At 49.7% G+C, this 22309-nt stretch overlaps 1 protein-coding gene across 5 annotated transcripts in view; it reads left to right on the top strand.

Moving 5' to 3' along the window:
• The first annotated feature begins 763 nt into the window (after positions 1-763).
• NCOA1 (nuclear receptor coactivator 1) overlaps positions 764-22309 on the top strand; it is a 175945-nt gene continuing 154399 nt past the window's right edge. For 4 of the 5 annotated variants that reach the window (XM_069850607.1, XM_069850603.1, XM_069850608.1 and 1 more), the window contains exon 1: positions 764-885. The gene's annotated coding sequence lies outside the window, so the exon portion shown is untranslated. Of the gene's footprint in view, positions 886-3258; positions 3275-22309 lie in introns of those variants that run through there. The other variant, XM_069850604.1, reaches the window with a different exon arrangement.

Genomic DNA, 22309 nt, shown 5'->3' with positions numbered 1-22309 from the left:
GGAGAGTGCTGGCCTCTTCTCCCAAGTGACAGGGGACAGGACGAGAGGGAATGGCCTCAAGCTCCACCAGGGGAGGTTCAGGCTGGACATTAGGAAAAAATTTTTCATGGAAAGGGTCATTGGGCACTGGAACAGGCTGCCCAGGGAGGGGGTTGAGTCACCTTCCCTGGAGGGGTTTAAGGCACGGGTGGACGAGGTGCTGAGGGACATGGTTTAGTGTTTGATAGGAATGGTTGGACTCGATGATCCGGTGGGTCTCTTCCAACCTGGTTATTCTATGATTCTATGAAGGCTGGAGAGGAACCAGGGTAGCTGGCCACCAAGACTGATGGCCACCAAGACTGATGGGACAGCAGGGTAGCACTGGGGTGGTGGGGCAGCAGCATGGCTGGGCCCCAAGCTGGTGAGGAGTCAGGGTGTTTGAGCACCGAGCTGGGGAGCCCCAGGCCGATGAGGCCCCAGGCCGGCCGGGCGCCCGCGGGCGCTGCGCACCCCCTCGAAGATGGCGCCCGCCTGCCCGGCCCGGAGGGGGCGCGGCGGGGGGGAGGGAAAATGGCGGCCGGCAGCGAGCAGGGAGGGAGGAGGAGGTGGAGGAGGAGGAGGGATCCCCGCCCCCCTCGCCCTCCGTGCCCGGCTCCGCCCCGTCCCGCCGGGAAGGAGGGAGGGCGAGCGGCCGCAGCGCGGAGCCCCGCAGCGCCCGGGGGGCCCCGGGGAGGAGCCCCCGCCGCGGGAACCGGGGCCCCAGCGCCGCCCCGCTCCGGCCCCGCCGAGCGCCACCGCCCGCCCCCCCCCGCCCGGGGCCAACCCCGACGGTGTCGCTGTCGCGGTGCCCGCCGGGCTCGGCCCCGCGCGGGAGGCGGGGGGGGCGGCTGTCACCAGCGGCAGGTGAGTGGGGGCGGCTGTCACCGCGGGGGGGGGGGGGCACGGGAACAGCCTGCTGCGCACCCAACGGGGGGACACGGGGAGGGGAGATACGGGGGGGGGACACACAGACCGCCTTGCTGTCCCCCCTCGTCCTCCCTGGCTGTTGTGGTTGGGGGGGACACACGCACGGAGGTGGGGAACACATGCACGGGAGGGGGGACGCACACGTATGGAGGGGGGACATGCATGGGAAAGGGGGGACACACACACATGGGGGGGCACACATGGAGGGGGGGACACAGGCGTGGGGGGGGTCACACACATGGGAGGGGGGGACACACATGGGAGGGGGGGTCACGCATGGAGGGGAGGGATATGCATGGAGGGGGGGGACACATACATGGAGGGGGGACACAGCCTGCCGTGACACCCCCACCCCCCCCAGGGCTGCTATGGGGGGGCCACACACATGGAGCCTGCTGTGTTGTCCCCTCTCCTTCTCGGCTGCTGTGGGGGGAGACACACACGGGAGAGGGGGACACAGCCTGCTGGGGATGCTGAGGCGGGGGGGACACAGCCTGCCGTGTTGTCCCCCCTTGTCCCCCCTGGCTGCTATGGTTGGGGGGGGGCACAGCTGCCCCCGCTCCCCTGCATAGCAGCCTGGGAGCAGAGCGGGGACACAACATGGAAGGGACACAGACACACAGCCGGTCGTGTGTGTGTCCCTCTCCTGGGCTCCTATGGAGGGGGGGAGGCACACATGGGAGGGGGTGACACTCAGTCTTCCCCCCCCCCCGCCACTTATCCCTCCATAGCAGTCAGGGTAGGAGGACAGGGGACGGGGAGGCTGTGTGTCCCCTGCTATAGCAGCCTTGGAAGGAAGGGACACACAGCCTGCCCCCCCTTCTCCCCCTCACCTTGGGCTGCATAGCAAGGATGGGCACGCACAGGAGGGGCCAGACACAGGCGGGGGGGGGGCACACATGGAGGAAGGGGACATAGCCCAGCTTCCCCCCCCCCCAACATTTGGGCTGCCATGGTGAAGGGGGGACACATGCTGAGGGGGCAGACAGGTAGGAGGGACAGCCTGTCCCCCACTCCCCATCCCACCTCTGTCCCCCCCTGCTCCCCCTCCCACTCCTGTCCCCCCCTTCCCCATCCCACTCCTGTCCCTCCCCCCCCATCCCACTCCTGTCCCTCCCCCCCCATCCCACTCCTGTCCCTCCCCCCCATCCCACTCCTGTCCCTCCCCCCATCCCACTCCTGTCCCCCCCATCCCACTCCTGTCACCCCCCCATCCCACTCCTGTCAGCCCCCCCATCCCACTCCTGTCACCCCGCCCCCATCCCACTCCTGTCACCCCCTCCCCATCCCACTCCTGTCCCCCCCCTCCCCATCCCACTCCTGTCCCCCCCCTCCCCATCCCACTCCTGTCCCCCCTCTCCCCATCCCACCCCGACCCCCCCTCCCCATCCCATGCTGCCATGGCTGGGGAGACGTGCAGTGAGGAGGGTGGTGGGAGATGACCCGTGGGGAGGGGGAGACACAGCTTGGTGCAGCCCCTGGGCTGCCGTGATATGTGGGACACGCACAGGGAGAGGGGGGCACAGGGAGGGGGGGTGACACAGCCCAGACCTGTCCCATTCCTGGCTCCCTCCTTTCCCGAGGAGGGGCACATGTGGAGGGAGGGGACACACACCTTGGTCCCCACCTTGGCTACCATGGCAGCAGAGCCAGACCTCTCCCCTCATCCTCCTTAACCCCCTCCTGCTGAAATCCCAGCTTCCCCTTTCCTACCCCCCCCCTCCTTCCTTATTATGATTAATTTAAAGTTGATTTAAAAAGTGCAAACATAGTTTTTTCCTCTCAATTTACACCCCCTCCCCCATTCCTGGCTGGAGGATGCCCCCCCACCCCAGGAAAGGAGGATGCTCAGTCTGAGGTGACAGTTCTTTGTCTGCTTGTGGCATCGTGTGTGCCCCACTCCGGGTTGGGGGAGTCGGTGCCCCCCAAACCACCCTTCTGGTGGCCACCAGTGGCAAGTAAGTTCAGCGACGAGGCCAGCGAATGGTCAGGAGGGAGAGCCAGGGGTGGCCAGGAGATACTGGGGTGTTTGGGGAACGGTTGTGTGGCCACCAGGGAAAACCACAGGTGGCCAGGAGGTACCAGGGAGATGTTTAAGGAATGGTTTTCTGTTGGGGTGTCCAGGCTCCTTGGATTCAGGGGGGCTCTGCAGGAGGCTGGTAGGGAAGCTGGCATTTGCCTCCCCATCCGTGCCTGGGCGCTTGCCCTAAATTCGCTTCATTTCTCTCCTAGAGACACGGAGCAGTGGGTTCCAAATCATCCCAAATACCTGCTGGTCTGTGGTAGCCCTGGTTTGTGCAGCGGGGCTGGGGGGGAGGAGGTGTGTGTGCTCTGCCTGCCGGAACATGACATTTAGCGGTAGAAAAATCTGTCGTGGAAAGGCTGTTTCCTTCCTTCCGATGGAGGTTGCTAGCCACGCTCCAGCTCTCCAGTTTCCTAGGTGCGTTTTGACCTTTCGGTGGCTGAGAAGTGGGTCGTGCGCGCTGGGTAGTTGGTTTTTTTTTTTTTTGCACCCAAAAGAGCGTCTTTGCGAGGGTGGAAAGGTGCGGAACGCCGTCTTGGGGCTGCTGCTTGCTTCCATGGGAAGCCTTATCAGCGGACAGTAGATATCAGATTTTCACTACCCAAATAGGGTATAGCCGAGAGGAGAAGGAAAATAAAAAAAAAGAGTGACACAGCAAAGTGTATTAGAACTGGAAATTTGGACTCGTGTGGGTGGTGCTTGTGTGTTCTTCACCCTGTCTCGTGGCTTGTGTTCTTCGTGATGCTGGTTTAGGCTGGAAAAAAGAGACTGAGTTTGTGTGGGCTGGCAGGATATGCACATATATGTGTGTGTGTATAAAAATTGCATGTGTGTGTATATCTATATATATATATATATAAAAAAAAAGAGTAAGAGACCTGCTGGGTTCTGGTAGCAAGGTGGTATCTATGAACAAAAATGAAGCTCTGTTTACTTTTCTGGAGATGCGTTGTCCCGTCGCAGTTCCGAGGTCGTGATCTCTGCCTGCAGGATATTTCAGTGGAGCTCTGTGTGTTCTCAACTCTTTTACGCTGCGGCTGTCGGCTTTCTTAGATAAGAGGAGGTAAAAATATAGGTTACATAGGGGAGTATAAGTAGTACATGGTGCATCCCTAGCTTTGTACCAAGGCCTTTTGCAGGGAGAGGATAAAAAACCCAGGGAAATATGGATACAGAGCCTGAAATTTGCTGGGGAAGGGGTGCAGCATCCCTAGCTTCGTGACGCGGTTTTGTGAAAATGGTGAAAGTTCAAGTTGCCACTTGAGGGGACAAACAGCTCTTGATGGTAGATAATAACCAGTAGTGACTTTGGCAGGGCTGCGCCTGGCTCCGAGCCGATGGGCACGGGGAAACGTTAAATCCCTACGTATTTGCTCAAGATGGGTATCTGTCATTTGAAAGGTTTTGCCAAACAATATGGCAGCACCGATCCTTCGCTTCCAAAACAAACAGGCGAGCGGAGGGGTCCGGCTCTTCCAAAGGCAAGGCCTTTCCTTCTTACTCACTTTGATTTTTTTTTTCTCAGCGTGCGTGTTTTCCCTGAGCCTTGCCCTCCGATAATGCTACGACACATGCTCACAGCGGCATGACTAATTCATACAATTAGTTATACACTTCCATTGTAGGTTAATCGGAGCAGCATCTCTGTCATCTTCACGTTGGAAAAGTCCACGTTTGGGACTGCGTCAGTGTCTCTCGGGTCTCTTGGCTTGGCTGTTGGGCGGGTTGTTAGAAATACTGGGAGCCTTTAGGATTATTAGGCTTAATTATATAAGCATATTTTCAAGGAACAGATCTGCTGGAGATCAGCACCTTGTTGCTTGCTAATCTGAGGGGGGTAATTTGCATGCGACTTTGCAGGGATTGTCAGAAATGAAGGTGTGAGCACTGCTACTAAAAATACCCCGTCTCCTGCATAAATGCTTGTGCCAGTTGAAAAAAACAGTATGTTTTGTATAAGGAAACTATTTATCTGACGAGTTATTCTTGTTTCGCTTGGTTGGCTGTGTTTCTTTGAAGCGTGGTTCTTATCTCTCTGATCAAAGGGGAGGAATAAGAAAGAAAAATAGTTTTAAAAGTTAGATTCTGCCTTTAAAGACAGGATTTTCAGCAGGAAGGGCTTGGACTAACAGGTAATTATTTTAACCAGGTATTCCTGAAGGGCCAGTGTGGTGTGTAATACCCTGAGCATGTGGCTGCGCTTCCGCATCTGAGCTTTAAATGCTGGCAGATAGGAGCAGGCAATTTTTATCAGCAGTTCCATGGTTTTTATGTTGCTGCAGCATCCAGCAACCCTGGGCCTGGAATGGGTTTGCAGTGGGGTGGGAACGGTGCAAACCCAGAGCAAAAGGGTTATTCTCCTTCTGTACTCGGCACTGCTGAGACCGCTCCTCGAATCCTGTGTTCAGTTCTGGGCCCCTCACCACAAGAAGGATGTTGAGGCTCTGGAGCGAGTCCAGAGAAGAGCAATGAAGCTGGTGAGGGGGCTGGAGAACAGGCCTTATGAGGAGCGGCTGAGAGAGCTGGGGGTGTTTAGCCTGGAGAAGAGGAGGCTGAGGGGAGACCTCATTGCTCTCTACAACTACCTGAAAGGAGGTTGTAGAGAGGAGGGAGCTGGGCTCTTCTCCCAAGTGCCAGGGGACAGGACGAGAGGGAAGGGCCTCAAGCTCCACCAGGGGAGGTTCAGGCTGGACATTAGGAAAAAATTTTTCATGGAAAGGGTCATTGGGCACTGGCAGAGGCTGCCCAGGGAGGGGGTTGAGTCACCTTCCCTGGAGGTGTTTAAGGGATGGGTGGACGAGGTGCTAAGGGGCATGGTTTAGTGTTTGATACGGTGATTGGACTCGATGATCCGGTGGGTCTCTTCCAACCTGGTTATTCTACGATTCTATGAAAAGTGGGCTTTGCTTCCAAAAACTTCCAGCCTAAACCTAAAGAGGTGGAGAAGCGGAGTTGTGATGGCAAAGCAGAAGGCTTGGTAAGCACAGCGTATTAGCAACCTAAATATGGAGGATTTGGGGTTTTTAAGTAACATTGCAGTGAAGCAGCACTTTATGGTTGTGCGAGAGGTGGCTGCTTGTTGTCGTGTTGCCGGTGCCTGCTCAAGCTTTCTGCCTGCTTCCACCCTTACGGTGCGGATCCAGCCCCTTGGAGCCACAGTGAGCAAGGGAGGATTTGCTGGAGTAGCTTTGCTGCTCAGTCTGAGAATGGCTGGGAGCTTTAACCTCTTCCCCCGGCGCAGCAGGATCTGGAATAGGATGTTTGCCTGTAGCTGCAATATTAAGAGTTACAGCTTGCTTGTAAAAAAGCTTCGTCTCTGTGCGTACCTGGCCTTGCACGTGTGAGTCAGGGTGATGCCAAACTGGTTTTTATCACCACGGCAGCATCTCCATGTAAAGCTGACCATTAGAAATGCTGTGGCTTTGCCACGGGACAAATCTTAAACCACTCAGGGGCCTGGGCAGGGTGTAAAGGATGTGTCAGCACCGTGTGCTGTACCTGGGCTTCTGTCATTTACAAAGGGGAAAAAACTGCTGAACTGGTTTGGAGGTTCTGTAAGCCTGAACTAATTTACCTGGCTGGAAATGTAGGTTAGAAACTAGGCTTCGCTTGGCTTTGGGCTAGTGCCAGCGCGCTCCGCAGGGAAAACGCTGGCTAAATAGCTTCTGCGCTGATAATCCTGCAATACTGTTCCTACTGTTTCCCCTGAAAAGATAGGCAGGTTCTTGTGCAGTTGACCCAGTTGACTACGAAGCAGCTCGGACGTGTCTCAGCATAAGGAGGAGCGGGATGTTTCCCTTTGGTGCCTTTGGGTGAGTGGGGAAAAAGCGAGGAGGAATTTCTGTGCATGGAGCTTGCAGCGAGGATCCTCACCCAAGCGCTCGGGTCTGGTGGCCTAAACTGGGCAGATTTGTTAACCAACTTAGGTAAATCTGCACGTAGATATTGTTAAATCTGTTTAAACCTGCTTACTGGTTTATTCTGTTCTGCAAGCTATCGTGGCAGCTGCATTTAAACCACTGTGTGTCCGTGCAGAGGTTGGTGATTTAGCGAAGCTAATGTGAGTTGGGGAGTTACGGGAAGGTGATGCAGGAGAGGAAAACAGTGCAGGGAATATCTGAATCAACAGCTGGCTGCCTTGCCTTGCTTAGTGAACTCCACAGGATCCATATTTTTTCTCTAAGGATCCACAAGTTATCAGCTTAAAGCTGATCAGCGGAGGGGCGCTTAAATGTGTTTGTATTTTTCTGTAGAGGGAAAAGATCCTGAAGTGTTGGGTTCTGTTTTAAAGCAGTGACAAAAATGCCCCAGTCAAGGCCAATCCTGCATCCAGCTATTTTGGAACACGAATCGTTAAAAATATCTATTTTGAGCTATTTATGTTTGAGTTTTGTTTATCTTTAATTATCTATCGTGGAATATGCTATGAAACAAGCACAAATTGGTGTTTCTTTGGCTTAATTCCCCCCCTCGTTTTTAATGTGACATCTGAAATCCCAAGAGTCTCATTTTTGAGGGGGGATTTTCAGAGTGTGAAGACTTCAAAAATCAGGCAATATGCCAGGCAAGGCAAGAAGTAGCCTTGTTTCTTGTATTCGTGTGATGAAATTATGAATGAGGAACTGTTTAAACCCCAAACAGATCAGTAGCTTTCCTACATGTGTGGAATCCACATGGTGACTGGCAGGATAAGTTTAGAATCTATGGGATCAAGCAATATTAAATAGTATCACTTAGTATTGGAATGGTTTGGTGTCGGTGTCGGTACACACCCGGTGTCAGTGGTTTCTCCTGTAGGCAGCATAAACTGTCTTTGGAAATGAGGGCTTGGGGAGGGAGAGAGATACCAACCCACAGCATGGTGATTCCTGCCCGGGTTTCAGACTGGTATTTGCTGTTTCAATAATAATAATAATCCAGTCGCTATTGTAATCTGTCAGTAAAGCTGCACTGAGAGGTTAATGGTGAAAACCAACCATCTTTTTTTCTCTTTTATTTTCCCTTTTCTGTTAACATTGTATAACTCCCTGATCGAAGAAAGAGGAGAGAAAATCCCTGAGCTTTTCAGACCATTAAATCAGATTCATATGCAAATTGTACAAGAAATCTCACAGCTTGTGCTCCTTCTCTTATTTCTTGTGCACAGAATACCCTCTCCCTCTCCCTCTCCCTCTCCCTCTCCCTCTCCCTCTCCCTCTCCCTCTCCCTCTCCCTCTCCCTCTCCCTCTCCCTCTCCCTCTCCCTCTCCCTCTCCCGTTTCCCTCTCCCTCTCCCGTTTCCCTCTTATTCAGAGACTTTGCGTCCCATTTTTTTTTGCCAATGTCAGAGATCTAGAATAAGTTGAGAGATGGACTTTTTAGTGGAGGTGCTGGTCAGCCTCTGGCTTTGGAGTTGTTTTTTACCTAAAAGTCTGACTAACCTGCAGCGGATTTTGACACATCCTTGTGACCTGTTATTTTAAATCATGCTGGAAAAACTGTGCATGAAAATAAACAGCTAACTCGAGTTAAAGCTGCTGTGACCTGGGTGGGGAAGCTCCATCCCTTTATCTTCCATGTGTTTCTTAAATGTAATTCTTGACACGATAGGTCCTGGGTCTCCCCACTGATTCTGTAAACAGCTGGCAGTTCTGCTCCCTGTTTCTTTTTTATGAGCAGAGATTTCCAAGCAGAGCTCTGACAGGAAAGCTTGGATGAGTTCTCCAGACTTTCCTCCATGCTCCAGTTGCGAATGGCGCTCAGCTGAAAGGTGAATACCAGACAAGCGTTTTGTAATGATGGAAGGTGCTGCATTAGGATTGAAGGAATCTCTGCTCCGGAGAGACCTCACCTGGAGCTGTGCCTTCAGTTCTGGAGTCCTTGGCACAACAGGGATGTGGATCTGTTGGAATGAGTCCAGAGGAGGCCACAGAGATGATCAGAGGGGCTGGAGCACCTCCCATCCGAGAACAGTCTAAGAGAGTTGGGTTTGGTCAGCCTGGAGAGAAGGCTGCGGGGAGACCTTGGAGCAGCCTCCCAGTACTGAAAGGGGCTCCAGGAAAGCTGGGGAAGAGCTTGTTCTCCGAGAGTGCAGGGAAAGGATGAGGTGGAAGAGTTTTCAGCTGCAAGAGGGGAGATTGAGATGAGATCTTAGGAAGAAATGTTTTGCTGTGAGGGTGTTGAGGCCTTGGCCCAGGTTGCCCAGAGAAGTGGTGGCTGCCCCATCCCTGGAGGTGTTGAAGGCCAGGTTGGATGGGGCTTGGAGCAGCCTGATGCAGTGGGAGGTGTCCCTGCCCATGGTAGGGGATTAGAACTGAATGGGCTTTAAGGTCCCTTCCCACCCTAACCATTCCATGATTCTGTAATGATAACTCGACACTCTGGAAGTGTTTATAGCAGAACCCAGTAAATTGTGATGCTTTCTTATAGGTCTGGTATATTCACATTTAACAGTGAGATGTTGTGTGCATGGTGGTGTCGAGGATATGGAATTTAAGCCTTGACAGTTTGCTTATATCTGAACTTGCTGTGAAGTCGAGCGTAGAGTCCTAATGTGTGCTCAGCCATAATTAGTGTGAAGCCTAATTTACAATTGTACAACTAGTTAGGATTTCTTGGAATGGAACTGATGTGGGAAATACCTCTGTTCCCGTCTCCTGACATCTCTTTATGGATGTTGGGTTAAGGAATGAGGGAGAGCCACTGGTGAGGGATCAGGTATAACGCCATGTGGTGCAGGCCTCTCGTTCATAGAGTCATAGAGTCAGAGTAAGGACTGGAACAAGCTCTGCCTTTGGCAGCACGTGCCTCTTACGTTCTTTTAAATCCAGTTTATAAAAATCCATTGGATGTGTACCATTTGCAAGCTTCCTTGGTGCTCTTCCAGCTGCATCTTATTGTCTCAGCAGTATTTTTCTACAGAGGTCTAAATTGTTCTTTGTGACAGGGCTTCCAGGTGAATTTCCCCTGGGTGTCCAAAATCACATTCCCAGATTCATATTTTAGTGTGGAATATTCACTGAAGGCACAGTGGAAGCTGTGGGATCTTGGTCCCTTTTACAAGTAGGTTAATGGTTTTGTTCCTTAAAATAGAGTCATAGAATCATGGAATGGTTTGTGTTGGAAGGGACCTTAAAGCCCATCCAGTTCCAACCCCTCTGCCATGGGTAGGGACACCTCCCACTGGATCAGATGCTTAAAACTCCATCCAACCTGGCCTTGAACATCTCCAGGGATGGGGCAGCCATGACTTCCATGGGCAACTTGGGCCAGTGTGTCACCACCTTCATTGTGAAGAATTTCTCCTAATGTCTAATTTAAATCTTCCCCCCTTCAATTTAAGCCATTTCCCCTCATCCTACCACTACATGCCTGTGTAAAAAGCACCCCCCCAGCTTTCCTGGACCCCCTTTTAGGTACTGGAGGCCGCTCTAAGGTCTCCTTGGAGCCTTCTCCAGGCTGAAGAAGCCCAACTCTCTCAGCCTGTCCTCGTAGCAGAGGTGCTTCAGCCCTTGGATCATCTTTGTGGCCTCCTCTGGACCCGTTTCAACAGTTCCATTTCCTTCTTATGTAGGGAATTCCAGAACTGGACATAGAACTGTGGGTGGGATCTCATGAGAGTGAAGAATCCTCTCCCTGGTCCTGCTGGCCACGCTGCTTTGCATGCAGCCCAGGATGTGGTTTGGTTCTCTGGGTGTCGGCATTCTCATCAATGAGCACCCCAAGTCCTTCTCGTCAGGGCTGGTCTCAATCACTTCACCTTTAAAATAGTTCACCCAGGCTTGTTGGAGTTGGCCTGAAGTTCTGTTGTTTTGAAGATGCAATGGTTCTAATCCCTTTGAAGGCCCAAAATAAATGTAAAAAAGCTTTAACAAATTAAAAAATGCCATTGAAAAAAAGTATATGGCCTGATCTTAGACTTTCGTTGTTGTTGGAAACAATATTGTATATACAGAGCTTGCTGTATGGAAAATAACTCTGGTAAATATACTGCAGATTGTTTTTCAACTGCAGTGGAAATGGAAAAATAAACTACTTAAATTCTGCTAATTAACTCAGTTTCCATGTGACAGGTGATAATTGAATCTAGTTTTTGGATACTGTTATGGATGAAATATCTTTCAATGCAGGGTATCAAAAATGAAACTGATACTGAACCAAAACCTGGAAAGTTCTGGTAAATCAAGAAGCTGTTTCATTTGTGAAGCTGAACATTTGAAAGTTAGGAAAAACAGATGCAGCTGTAATTATAATTTCTTAGCCACATGATGTTTTTCCATAGTTTCCCTGACTTACTCACTGTATGGGCTGGACTAACAAAGGGCAAGGGAGAGGATTCTGCACCTCTGCTCTGCTCTGGTGAGACCCCACCTGGAGTCCTAGGTGCAGTTCTGGAATCCTCAACATAAGATGCCTAAGGAACTGTTGGAATGGGTCCAGAGGAGGCCACAAAGATGATCCGAAGGCTGGAGCACCTCTGCTATGAGGACAGGCTGAGAGAGTTGTTGCGGTTGTTCAGCCTGGGCAAGAGAAGGCTAGGGGTAGACCTTAGAGCAGCCTCCGAGTATTGAAAGGGGCTCCAAGGAGTTGTGGGAGGGGCTCTTTGCAAGGGCTTTAGTGATGGGATGAAGGAGACAGGCTTTAAATTGGAGGGGGGAAGATTTAGATTTGACATTAGGAAGAAATTCTTCATAATGAAGGTGGTGAGGCCCTGGCTCAGGTTGTCCGTGGAAGCTGTGGCCATCCCATCCCTGGAGGTGTTGAAGGCCAGGTTGGAGGGGGCTTGGAGCAACCTGACCCAGTGGGAGGTGTCCCTGCCCATGGCAGGGAGTCGGAACTGGATGGGCTTTAAGGTCCCTTCCAGCCCAAACCTTTCCCTGCTTCTATGAAAGTGAAACAGATTAAGGTTGCGCAGATGATCACAAATCTGTTACTCCATAATTTTTAGTGCTTGATTTTGCAAACTACTTAATTTTCCTCTAATGCTTTTTCATGATAAGCTGCTTTCCGACATTAATTTTTGATATGTGTGTGATAGGCTGTTTGTACTGGCTTCTTTTTGCAGTGCCCCTCCCTGCAAGACACAAGTATTCTAATTTTGGCTCAGTTTTTCAGGTGAACAAACCAGAATCACAGCAATTGGATACTTTGCCTAAGGAGCAGGGCGTAGTGAAAGGCAAAAGGCACTTGACAGGTTATTCACGAGTACCCGCCGCACTCGACCGCTCTGGTTGTATGCGGGGATTTATTAAACTGGGTGCAACTTGCCTTGAGTTTGCCAGCAGACCTGAAGAGGTTTGGCTCCAGCATCTCCACGTCATCAGCAGGGAGCTCAGCCAACAGGCTTCCGATGGCTTTTGTTCTTTGGAGCAGTAGTTCCCAAACTACAGCACGTGTTTACTCGTGGAAATGCAGTCTGTTTCAAAACTGTGTTTTTTGCGACGTGAAGGTAACAAAACTCTTGCTGCCCAATGAAGTGGTTGCCTCATCCCTGGAGGTGTTCAAGGTCAGGTTGGATGGGGCTTTGACCAGCCTGATCCAGTGGAAGGTGTCCCTGCTCGTGGGTTGGAACTCATGGATGGGCTTTAAAGTCACTTCCAACCCAAACTATTCTGGCATTCTATGACTGTGGGTCCTCAGTGCAGATGGGTCCTTGTGGTGCACTCAGGAGTTCTGAGCCCCTGCAAAGATCAATAAAACTGGAGTTTGCAGTTCTGCTTTTGCTCTGATTGAGAAGCTGGGATGGAAGTGGCAGATCAAGATGAGTGACGAGTCCTACTTTGGGAAGCTGGGGTGAGCATGGGAGATGGGAGCAAAGGTTTTGGTGTTTGGTGGTGAGGAGACCATGTCATAGGCTGGTCAGGCCAGGCCAGCAGGCCTGGGAGGTGCAGAAGGAGAATAAACATTGGTTTTCTGTCCAGATTTGTGGAGACTGTGGGGTGGGGACAGCAATGGGGTTTTTGGTTTAGGGTGCAGAGAGGCTGATGACCATGTTCTGCTGGGGATAAGTGTCATCCAGTCAAAGGGCAGGAAGGCAGAATCCAGTTTAGGAGGCCAAGGATGTATGTATGTCACTAAAAAAGCAGAAACACTTTGTCAGCAATGGCCTCCAAAAAAACCTGCAGCTTGGTTCCCAAACTCAGAGCAGCCCTGCTTGTCGCCGCGGCTGTTGACTCGTTTATAGGTGTGCGTGCATGGTGCTACGTGCGAGGAGAGCTGGATTCCTGAATTCCTGCTCTTGCCACAGAATGTATGATTATAGAGATACCGCCGACTTCTTGAAAACAGCATTAAATAACTGCTGAAGTCTTTTTAAGGAGGTATTTTAAAAACAAGGAGCATGCTTTTTACTCTCGAGTTTCCTGCTAGATGCTGGAAAATGCCTGCATTCGGCAATTCCTACGTTTTGCGTGCAACCATCAGGCTGGAAATAAACTCGTTAGGGTTTGTAAAAACAATTTAAACAGTTGAAATCTTGTAGTTAAACAAAATTTAAGCTTCATTACAGGGTTTTAAAGTGCAGCAGGAAAATATACAAAACAGCAACCTCCCCTCCATGAATCCTGGCCTGGGAGTGTTTCCTTCCCTCTGTGCTGGGGGAACGGTGGTACTGGAACTGCTGGAGGTTGCTGTAGTTGGGTGTTTGGCAGCGCTGTCAGGGCTCTTATGCCACTCTGTCTCCCTGTCTGTGACTGGTGTCTCACTACAAATTTTGGTACCTTTGAGAGCTCCTGCTTCCTGAAACCAAGTCCCTCGCTGTCCAGAGGGACGAGCAGGAAAGGAGGTTGTAGCAAAGTAGGTGTCAGTCCCTTCTCCCAAGTGAAAAGGGATGGGATGAGAGGAGATGGCTTCAAGTTGCACCAGGGGAGGTTTAGATTGGATATTGTGAAAGCTTTTTTCACCAGAAAGGTTCTCAGGTACTGTCAGAGGCTGCCCAGGGAGGTAGTTGTATCCTCTTCCCTGGAGGGGTTTAAAAGCCAGGCGGATGAGCTGCTCAGGGACGTAGTTTAGTAGTGGACAGGTACAGTTGGACTTGACGATCTCAAAGGTCTTTTCGAACCAAGTGATTCTATGATTCTATTTCCAGTTCATGGATGGGCACAAGCTCATCCAGTTTGCCACAGAGAAGTTCAGAGATCTGGTGTCTGACGGTTGTATCTGCGTTTACTGTTTGAATAGTTTGAACCAAAAGCATTTAGCTTTTGGTTTAAGTTGTCTAAATCCAATATAGCAATATAATTTTAATTTGTTTACTAAGAGAGTTCTTCAGCTCAGCCTCCTGAAGTGCAAGGAATATGAAACAACTGCTCCTTGAAGACAGAAATGCTGAGTTTGTTTAAAGCTGTTTAAAAGCCTTCAGTTCAGAGATATGTGTGTATTTTACATCCTAATCAGTGAGTTCTAATGATATTTAGAGCACTAAATGAGTTCTCTACCAGCCCACAGAGTGATGCATGCAGCTCAGCGCAGAGCTATTGTTCTCGTCAGCCCTTGCTGGTGGAATAATTTAGGAGACTGTGATATGCTGTGAACTGGATTTAATCAGCGAGTCAGTTCCACCTTCAGAAGATGACTTAAGTAGATAGAAGGCATTTCTCAATGTCCACAGAGGTTTCTGCATGAGGAAAGTAGTCCTTGTGTTCTCAGCAGTGAGAAAGGGCTATCTGGAGCTTCAAACACGTGAACAGGCTGCAGGATTAAGTGTTCTCTGTTGTGATGAGTGGAAGTTTCATCTTCCAAGTGCTGGAAGTTTCTAAAAGGCTGTTGTATTTCTGTGTCAATAGAAGATAATGAAAGAGCACAAAGGAGGAAGGGTCACGGTAGAGGATACAAACAGGAGAGCAGGAGAAGAGCTGCTGCTTTCCTGCAGAGCGGTGAAAAGGAGGTGGTCTTTACTGGAATGCTGATGGGATCTGAGGGCTGGAGCACCTCATGCGCGAGGACAGGCTGAGAGAGTTGGGGTTGTTCAGCCTGGAGAAGAGAAGGCTGCAGGGAGACCTTAGAGCAGCCTCCCAGCACTGAAAGGGGCTCCAGGAAAGCTGGGGAGGGGCTCTTGATCAGGGTATGCAGGGATAGGAATGAGGGGGAACAGTTTGAAGCTGAAAGAGGAGAGGTTGAGATGAGATCTTGGGGTGAAATGTTTTCCTGTGAGGGTGGGGAGGCCCTGGTGGCTGCCCCATCCCTGGAGGTGTTGAAGGCCAGGTTGGAGGGGGCTTTGATCAGCCTGATCCAGTGGAAAGTGTCCCTGCCCATGGCAGGGGGTTGGAACTGGATGGGCTTTAAGACCCTTTCCCTCCCAAACCATTCCATGATTCTATTCTGTGATTCAGTTCTTGTAGGTTGATCCGCGTGGGGCAGGATGGTTGGTCATCAGTAGAGCAGAGTGGAAGTATCAATCTTTTTGACTCTTAACTGTGTTCAAAGTTTTTGGATGTTTCTTTAGGTGGTGGCCAAGTTCCCTCTCCTCATCCACTGACTCTTGAAATTCTTATAATGTGGTCTTGAGAGCAACGTATGCTGGAGGTGGAACAAAGTAGCATTGCACCCGCAGGAAGATGCTGCGATGCTTTGCGAGGGGATTAGATCGGTTGTGTGGAAAGGTCAGGCATCAGCAGCTGTAAATTTATATCGGCGAGACTCCTTGTCTGAGTCTTGAGCTCTTTCCACTCCCTGATTGTCACAACCGAAGATGGTCTTGGTCTTTCTCCTCTTTTACAGTTGGTTATGTTTCCAGAGGTGGGGTTTTTTGAGTATTGAAACCAAGCTTTCTTTATTCCCGGCTCATTTCCTACTTTGCTGTTTAAGGCAATCACGTACTCCGTTCAAGGTCCTTGAAAATGTTAAGAACAGCCTTATCTCTGTGAGCTCCTTGAATACATCGCAGGTTTTGTGTACCTGGCCAGTTTGAACCTCATGCTCATCAAAAAAAGAAAAAAAAAAAGGTGTTTTTTTTTTTTTCCACTCTGAAATGACCCAGGAGAATTCTCCTGTGGGAGAGAATTAGTGTGCACATACGCGGAGCCGCCACCAGCTAATGCACAGGCACAGATTTGCTGAAGAAACACAGAAACTAGTGGGATTGAAATCACTGGATATTGCTGTCTGGAGAATCATTTATCTGGGGGTTTTCGGGTTTTTTCTTTTGCTCACTGGTGGGTAGAGCTTTCAGGCCTCATTTTTAGTCCCAAAAATTTCAGCCATTTTTGCTATGACATGATAAAAGGATTATCAAAGTGTTATCAGTTCAATCAGTGCAGAGGGGTCTGAAGGAACTGGTGGTCTCTCCTCTCCAGGCTGAGGATGTGTTGCAGTTTGCCAAAGACCATTTGATGTTTCCTTGTTTGGAGATGGTTTCAAACTGGGTTTTTTTGGCTTAAGTAATTTGTTTGTCCTTGATTTTACTCCTACTGAAAATTAACAACTGTCTCATTTCCCGGTATGAAGGATTGAGTAGTTGATTGTAAAGCACTGAACACACCTGCAAACATCCCTAATGTGACTAAATGCGAAGTCACAGAATCATAGAGTGGTTTGGGTGGGAAGGGGCCTTAAAGCCCGTCCAATTCTAATCCCTGGCCAAGGGCAGGGACACCTCCCACTGGATCAGGTTGCTCCAAGCCCCATCCAGCCTGGCCTTGAACACCTCCAGGGATGGAGCAGCCACCACTTCTCTGGGCAACCTGGGCCAGGGCCTCCCCACCCTCATTGTGAAGAATTTCTTCCTAATGTCTAATCTAAATCGTCCTCCTTCCAATTTAAAGCCATTCTTCTTTGTCCTGTCACTACAGGCCCTTGTGAAAAGCCCTTCCCCAGCTTTCTTGTAGCCCCTGCAGGTACTGTGAGGCTTCCCTAGGGTCTTCCCACAGCCTTCTCTTCTCCAGCCTGAACAAGCTCAACTCTCTCAGCCTGTCAAGTCCTTGCTTTTTAAAGGGAGTTGAACTTGCCTCCTTCTCCCCTCCTGAAGAGGCTTCGCCCTTCTTAAGAGTCATCCTCATGCTGCTGGGGGTGGAGGCCTGGATGAATGACTTCTCCCAGTGAATGCTTCCTTCTGAAGGTTTTTGGATGTACTGAAGGATGGGAATTCTCCCTAAAAATCCAGTGCTTAGAGAGGATAAGGAAGTCTGTGTTAGATGTGGTCTCTGTGCTCACTTTGGATCACAACTGCTCCTGCTGGGCTGCTGAGATAGACTTGAAAAGGCATCTTGGCTTGCATTATAGGTTAACCCAAATAAACGTTTAGTAAGTAATAGCAGTAATTAGTATTTATAATGAGGTAGTAACAGGCAACCTGAATTAGCCTGAGCTCCCATTGTGCCTGGAACTAAACAAATAAATAAGATACTTAGGGAGGGACTGCTGTGATTCAGGTTTATTTGTCACTTGTCTTGTGTCTGAGATGCCTTGTAAGGTGATATTTAGTGCACATTTTAGTCGTGTAAGCGTAATATTTAATACTATGTGCGTTCTGCATTTTGTTTACCTTGATTCCTGTTGAGTTGATGCACCCAAGCTGTGTTTAAGTTCTGTCTTTGACTGCCTTTAAATGCAAATAATTCCTCAGTGTAAGTAGTGGTGTACTTAAAAGATGTCACGTAAGAGCTGATATAGGCTGTGGGCTGTTCTTTGCTGGGGTTTTCAGACTAGAATTGTATCAAAAGCTTTCATGGACATGAAGTGTTGAGGGAAATGCTTGAGTAATCATTTAATGTATAAAAAAAATTAAGGGAAAATGGCTGGAAACCCTCCATTTTTCTCAAACCTGATATTTTTACTCTTTTTTTTGGGTTGCAGCTGCATTTTACTGCTTTGGATGAGGGGTCTTAGGAAGCTTTGACAGTTTACCAAAAGTTTTGTGGGAATAATATTTCAGTTACAGGCTGGGCAGAGGATGAATTTGGAGCAGCCTTGAGGAGAAGGACTTTGGGGAGCTGGTGAGAAAGAAGCTCAACATGAACCAGCAATGGGCGCTCACAAAACCATGTCCTGGGCTGCATCCAAAGCGGTGGGACCAGCAGGGTGAGGGAGGGGATTCTGCCCCTCTGTTCAGCTCTGGTGAGAACTTACCTGGAGTCCTGCGTCCAGTTCTGGAGCCCTCAGTACTGGAAGGACAGGGGTCTGGTGGAGCGAGTCCCGAGAAGGCCACGAAGGTGATCCGAGGGCTGGAGCACCTCTGCTATGAGAACACGTTGAGAGAGTTGGGCTTCTTCAGCCTGGAGAAGAGAAGGCTGTGGGGAGACCTTCTTGCAGCCTCCTAGTGCTGAAAGGGGCTCCAGGAAAGCTGGGGAGGGGCTCTTGATCAGGGAGTGCAGGGATAGGATGAGGGGGAAAGATTTGAAGCTGAAAGAGGAGAGATTGAGATGAGATCTTAGGAAGAAATGTTTTCCTGTGAGAGTGCTGATGCCCTGGCCCAGGTTCCCCGGAGAAGTGGTGGCTGCCCCATCCCTGGAGGTGTTCAAGGCCAGGTTGGATGGGGCTTGGAGCAGCCTGATGCAGTGGGAGGTGTCCCTGCCCATGGCAGGGGGGTTGGAACTGGATGGGCTTTAAGGTCCTTTCCAACCCAACCCATTCCGTGATTCTAATATTTAGACTGTTGTCATGAAAATTGCTCTGCGTGAGCTTTCTGCATTCTGCAGTTGACCCTTAGTGAAGCCAGCCACGAGCTGGGCACACAGAGCTGTCACCATATCCACATAATTGTGAAATACAGCATTTGTATTTGTCTTTTAATAGGAATTTGTTCAGTTACTACCTAGCCACTGCTTTAATATGTGCTGCATGAGTAGTGGGAGGTATTTTAATGACCAACTGGAGCATTATTAACTATTTTTCATGTAAACCTAATTTATTGAAGCCAGGGCTACCTATTAAACAACATTCTCTTGCAGTCTGTCCCAGCTGAATAGTTTATGTTCATGGCATAGAGGTCTAAATAGTTAAGAATGTGCAAAAAAGCTGTTGCCTAGACCACGTTCCTGCCTCTTCAGTGCAGGAAAGCCAGGATTTTATGCTCTGCTCTGGTACTGCTGTGACTATTGCGAATACTGTTGTGCTATTATCAGTTGGTTTTGTTGCATCAGAACACTCATCTTGGGGCAAAGGATGGATTTGGCTTAAGCCAACCTGGCCTTGAACACCTCCAGGGATGGGGCAGCCACCACTTCTCAGGGAAACCTGGGCCAGGGCCTCTCCACCCTCACAGGAAAATGTTGCTTCCTAAAATCTCATCTCAATCTCCTCGTTCAGCTTCAAACGATACCCCCTCATCCCATTCCTGCCCTCCCTGATCAAGAGCCCCTCCCCAGCTTTCCTGGAGCCCCTTTCAGTACTGGGAGGCTGTAAGAAGGTCTCCTCAGAACCTTCTCTTCTCCAGGCTGAACAACCCCAACTCTCTCAGCCTGTCCTCAGATGGGATGTGCTCCAGCCCTCAGGTGGTCTTCATGGCCTCTTCTGGACTTGCAAGTCCTTTCAGTTATGGTAGTTGAGCTTCACAATCAAATTAATTTGGATTTTAGTATGAGATATGCAAGTGCTACTGCTTCTGTTTGAGATATTAAGGGCTTCAGGAGTTCAAGGCTGATTCCATAAATGTAACTGTAGCCATTTCTTGGTTGTTGGCTTGACCGGCTCTCCTGGGCTGTTGGAGAGGGTTTTGATGTTGTTTTCCCACCCCTGTACCTCAACCATAAAGGAAAAAAGTCCAAACCAGCTCCATAGGCAGAAGTTGCAGCCATCAAACATGAAAATATTTACCTGGAGGTGTTGAAAAAGCGTGTAGATGTGGTACCTGGGGACACGTTTCTGCAGGCATGATGGGTTGGGGTGACAGTTGTACTGGATAATCTTAGAGGTCTTTTCCAGCCTGAATGATTGTATGATTCTGTATTTTTCTGAAAAGGCGTAATTGCAGAAGAGTGATGAGAAGGTGTTAGGATAGAAATACTTCATCCATGTCAACATGAGTGTTTCCTAAACATTGAGAAAGGTCAGAGTGTCTCCAGTAGGAACTAACCATTTATTTGGGAGTTAATGTTGATGTATTATGGCGTATTTCCATGGTGTGAGTAGCACGGTTCACTCTTAGTGCAGAATTGCTCTCAGATTCTCAAGGGAGAGTGTTTTTTCGTTATTTGACTTAACTGAACTCACTCAAGTTCTCTGTGGATGTTTATGGCAGAGCTAAAACCTGATCTGGTATTTTTCTGCTAAGCAGCCCTGTGTTTTGATCACAAAATGAGCATTTTGGGTCAGCACTGGTTTTGGACATCCTAATCAGAAGTTCAGCCTGTGGAGCGGTGATGACAGAGGAGCAAAATATCCTTGCTTTTTTGTAATGATTCACCCAGAAAATGGGTACTTAAAATTGACAAATCTCTGCTGTTAATTGTGGTCTGGATAGTTGATAGTGGTACTTTGGGAAAAGGAATATGGTAATCCTTGAGTCGTGCTTTTATTGTTGTGGTAATTGCTAAAGAAATAGCTTTTAATAACAGAAACCAGTTTTTATTTTCATTGACTTACTGATGGAGAGCTCTCATTTCTAACGAAGCCATTAAAACGCTGCCAGTAATTAACATCTTTCAAGAATCTAGGTTTGCATTTGGCTGTCACTTCATCAACCAGTGTACGGTGAGAGGAGTTGTCAACCAGGGTGGAGAGGAAGGAGTTTCCCTGAAACGTGTCTTGAGTACCAGGTAACAAGTGGTAGCTGAAGGTGAGGGAAGGAGGTGGGGTTGTGTTGCTTTGTCGTGCTTCATTCTGAAAACTTGTGTTTAAATACATGAAACTTACAAAATATCATTTCCTGTTAGGCTTAATATATGTGTCCAGGTTGGTTCCATGGGCCGAGGCCAACTCTTGTTGGGGTTCAGCAAGACCGTGTCAGGTCCTTCACTCTGGCCACAACAACCCCATGCAGCGCTCTAGGCTTGGGAAGAGTGGCTGGAAAGCTGGGGGGTGGAAAAGGCCCTGGGGGTGCTGGTGAAGAGCAGCTGAACATGAGCCAGCAGTGGCCCAGGTGGCCAAGAAGGCCAGCAGCATCCTGGCTTGGATCAGCCATGGGGTGGCCAGCAGGAGCAGGGAAGGGATCATCCGCCTGCACTCGGTGCTGGTGAGGCTGCACCTCGAATCCTGGGTTCAGTTTTGGGCCCCTCACTCCAAGAAAGACCTTGAGGGGCTGGAGCGCGTCCAGAGAAGGAGAATGGAGCTGGGGAAGGGTCTGTAGCCCAGGGGTTCTGGGAGCATCTGAGGGCCCTGGGGCTGTTTAGTGTGGAGAAGAGGAGACTGAGGGGAGACCCCATTGCTGTCTGCAGCTCCCAGAAGGGACATTGTAGCAAGGTGGGTGTTGGACTCTTCTCCTAAGTAACAAGTGATATGACCAGAGGAGATGGCCTCAAGTTGTGCCAGGAAATGTTTAGATTGCATATTGGGAACAATTTCTTTCCTGCAAGAGTAGTGAAGCATTGGAGGAGGCTGCCCAGGGCAGTGGTGGAGTCGCCATCCCTGGAGGGGTTCAGAAACTGTGTGGCCGTGGGCACTTTGTGACGTGGTTTAGTTGGCACGGTGATGTTGGGCTGATGGTTGGACTGGATGAACTTAGAGGCCTTTTGCAGCCTTAATGATCACATATTCTCTGAACTGTCTCTTCAGATAGATTTAAACTGCAGCTCAACCTAAGCTCACTAATGGTGATGAAGCCGATACTGGAGTACAGGGAGAGCCAAGTGCCGGATCTGTAGCATGGTGGTTCTTTTTTCCTGTAATTGAATAACTGCATGTTAATGTAGAAGCTCATAAGTGAGGCCCCACCCCAGGGCTTTAGAATACAGCAGTTGTGGCACTAGACCGTAATAGTCCCCTTATCCTGGGACTTAATTCTAAGTCCTGTCCTTGAGACTGTGGTATTAAGGCTGTCAGCATTCTAGATGCAAAACCACCATTCTCACGGCATGTTTATTCTCCAGGTCAGTCCTGTCTCATGAATCATAGCATCATGGAATCGTTTGGGTCAGAAGGGACCTTAAAGCCCATCCAGTTCCAACCCCTCTGCCATGGGCAGGGACACCTCCCACTGGATCAGGTTGCTCAAAGCCTCATCCAACCTGGCCTTGAACACCTCATCATCTGAGGGCTGGAGCATCTCTGCTATGAGGACAGGCTGAGAGAGCTGGTCTTGTTTAGCCTGGAGAAGAGAAGGCTTTGTAAAGACTTTAGAGCAGCCTCCCAGTACTGAAAGGGGCTCTAGGAAAGCTGGGGAGGGGCTCTTGATCATAGAGTGCAGGGGTAGGATGAAGGGAAATGGTTTGAAGCTGAAAGAGGGGAGATTGAGTTGACAACCTAGGAAGAAATATGGGTGGGGAAGCCC

This window comes from Phaenicophaeus curvirostris, chromosome 2, assembly GCF_032191515.1.
Source record: "Phaenicophaeus curvirostris isolate KB17595 chromosome 2, BPBGC_Pcur_1.0, whole genome shotgun sequence".
Classification (NCBI taxonomy): Eukaryota; Metazoa; Chordata; class Aves; order Cuculiformes; family Cuculidae; genus Phaenicophaeus; species Phaenicophaeus curvirostris.
The sequence above is the reverse complement of the archived record's forward strand: the minus strand, read 5'-3'. Positions and strand labels throughout refer to the sequence as shown.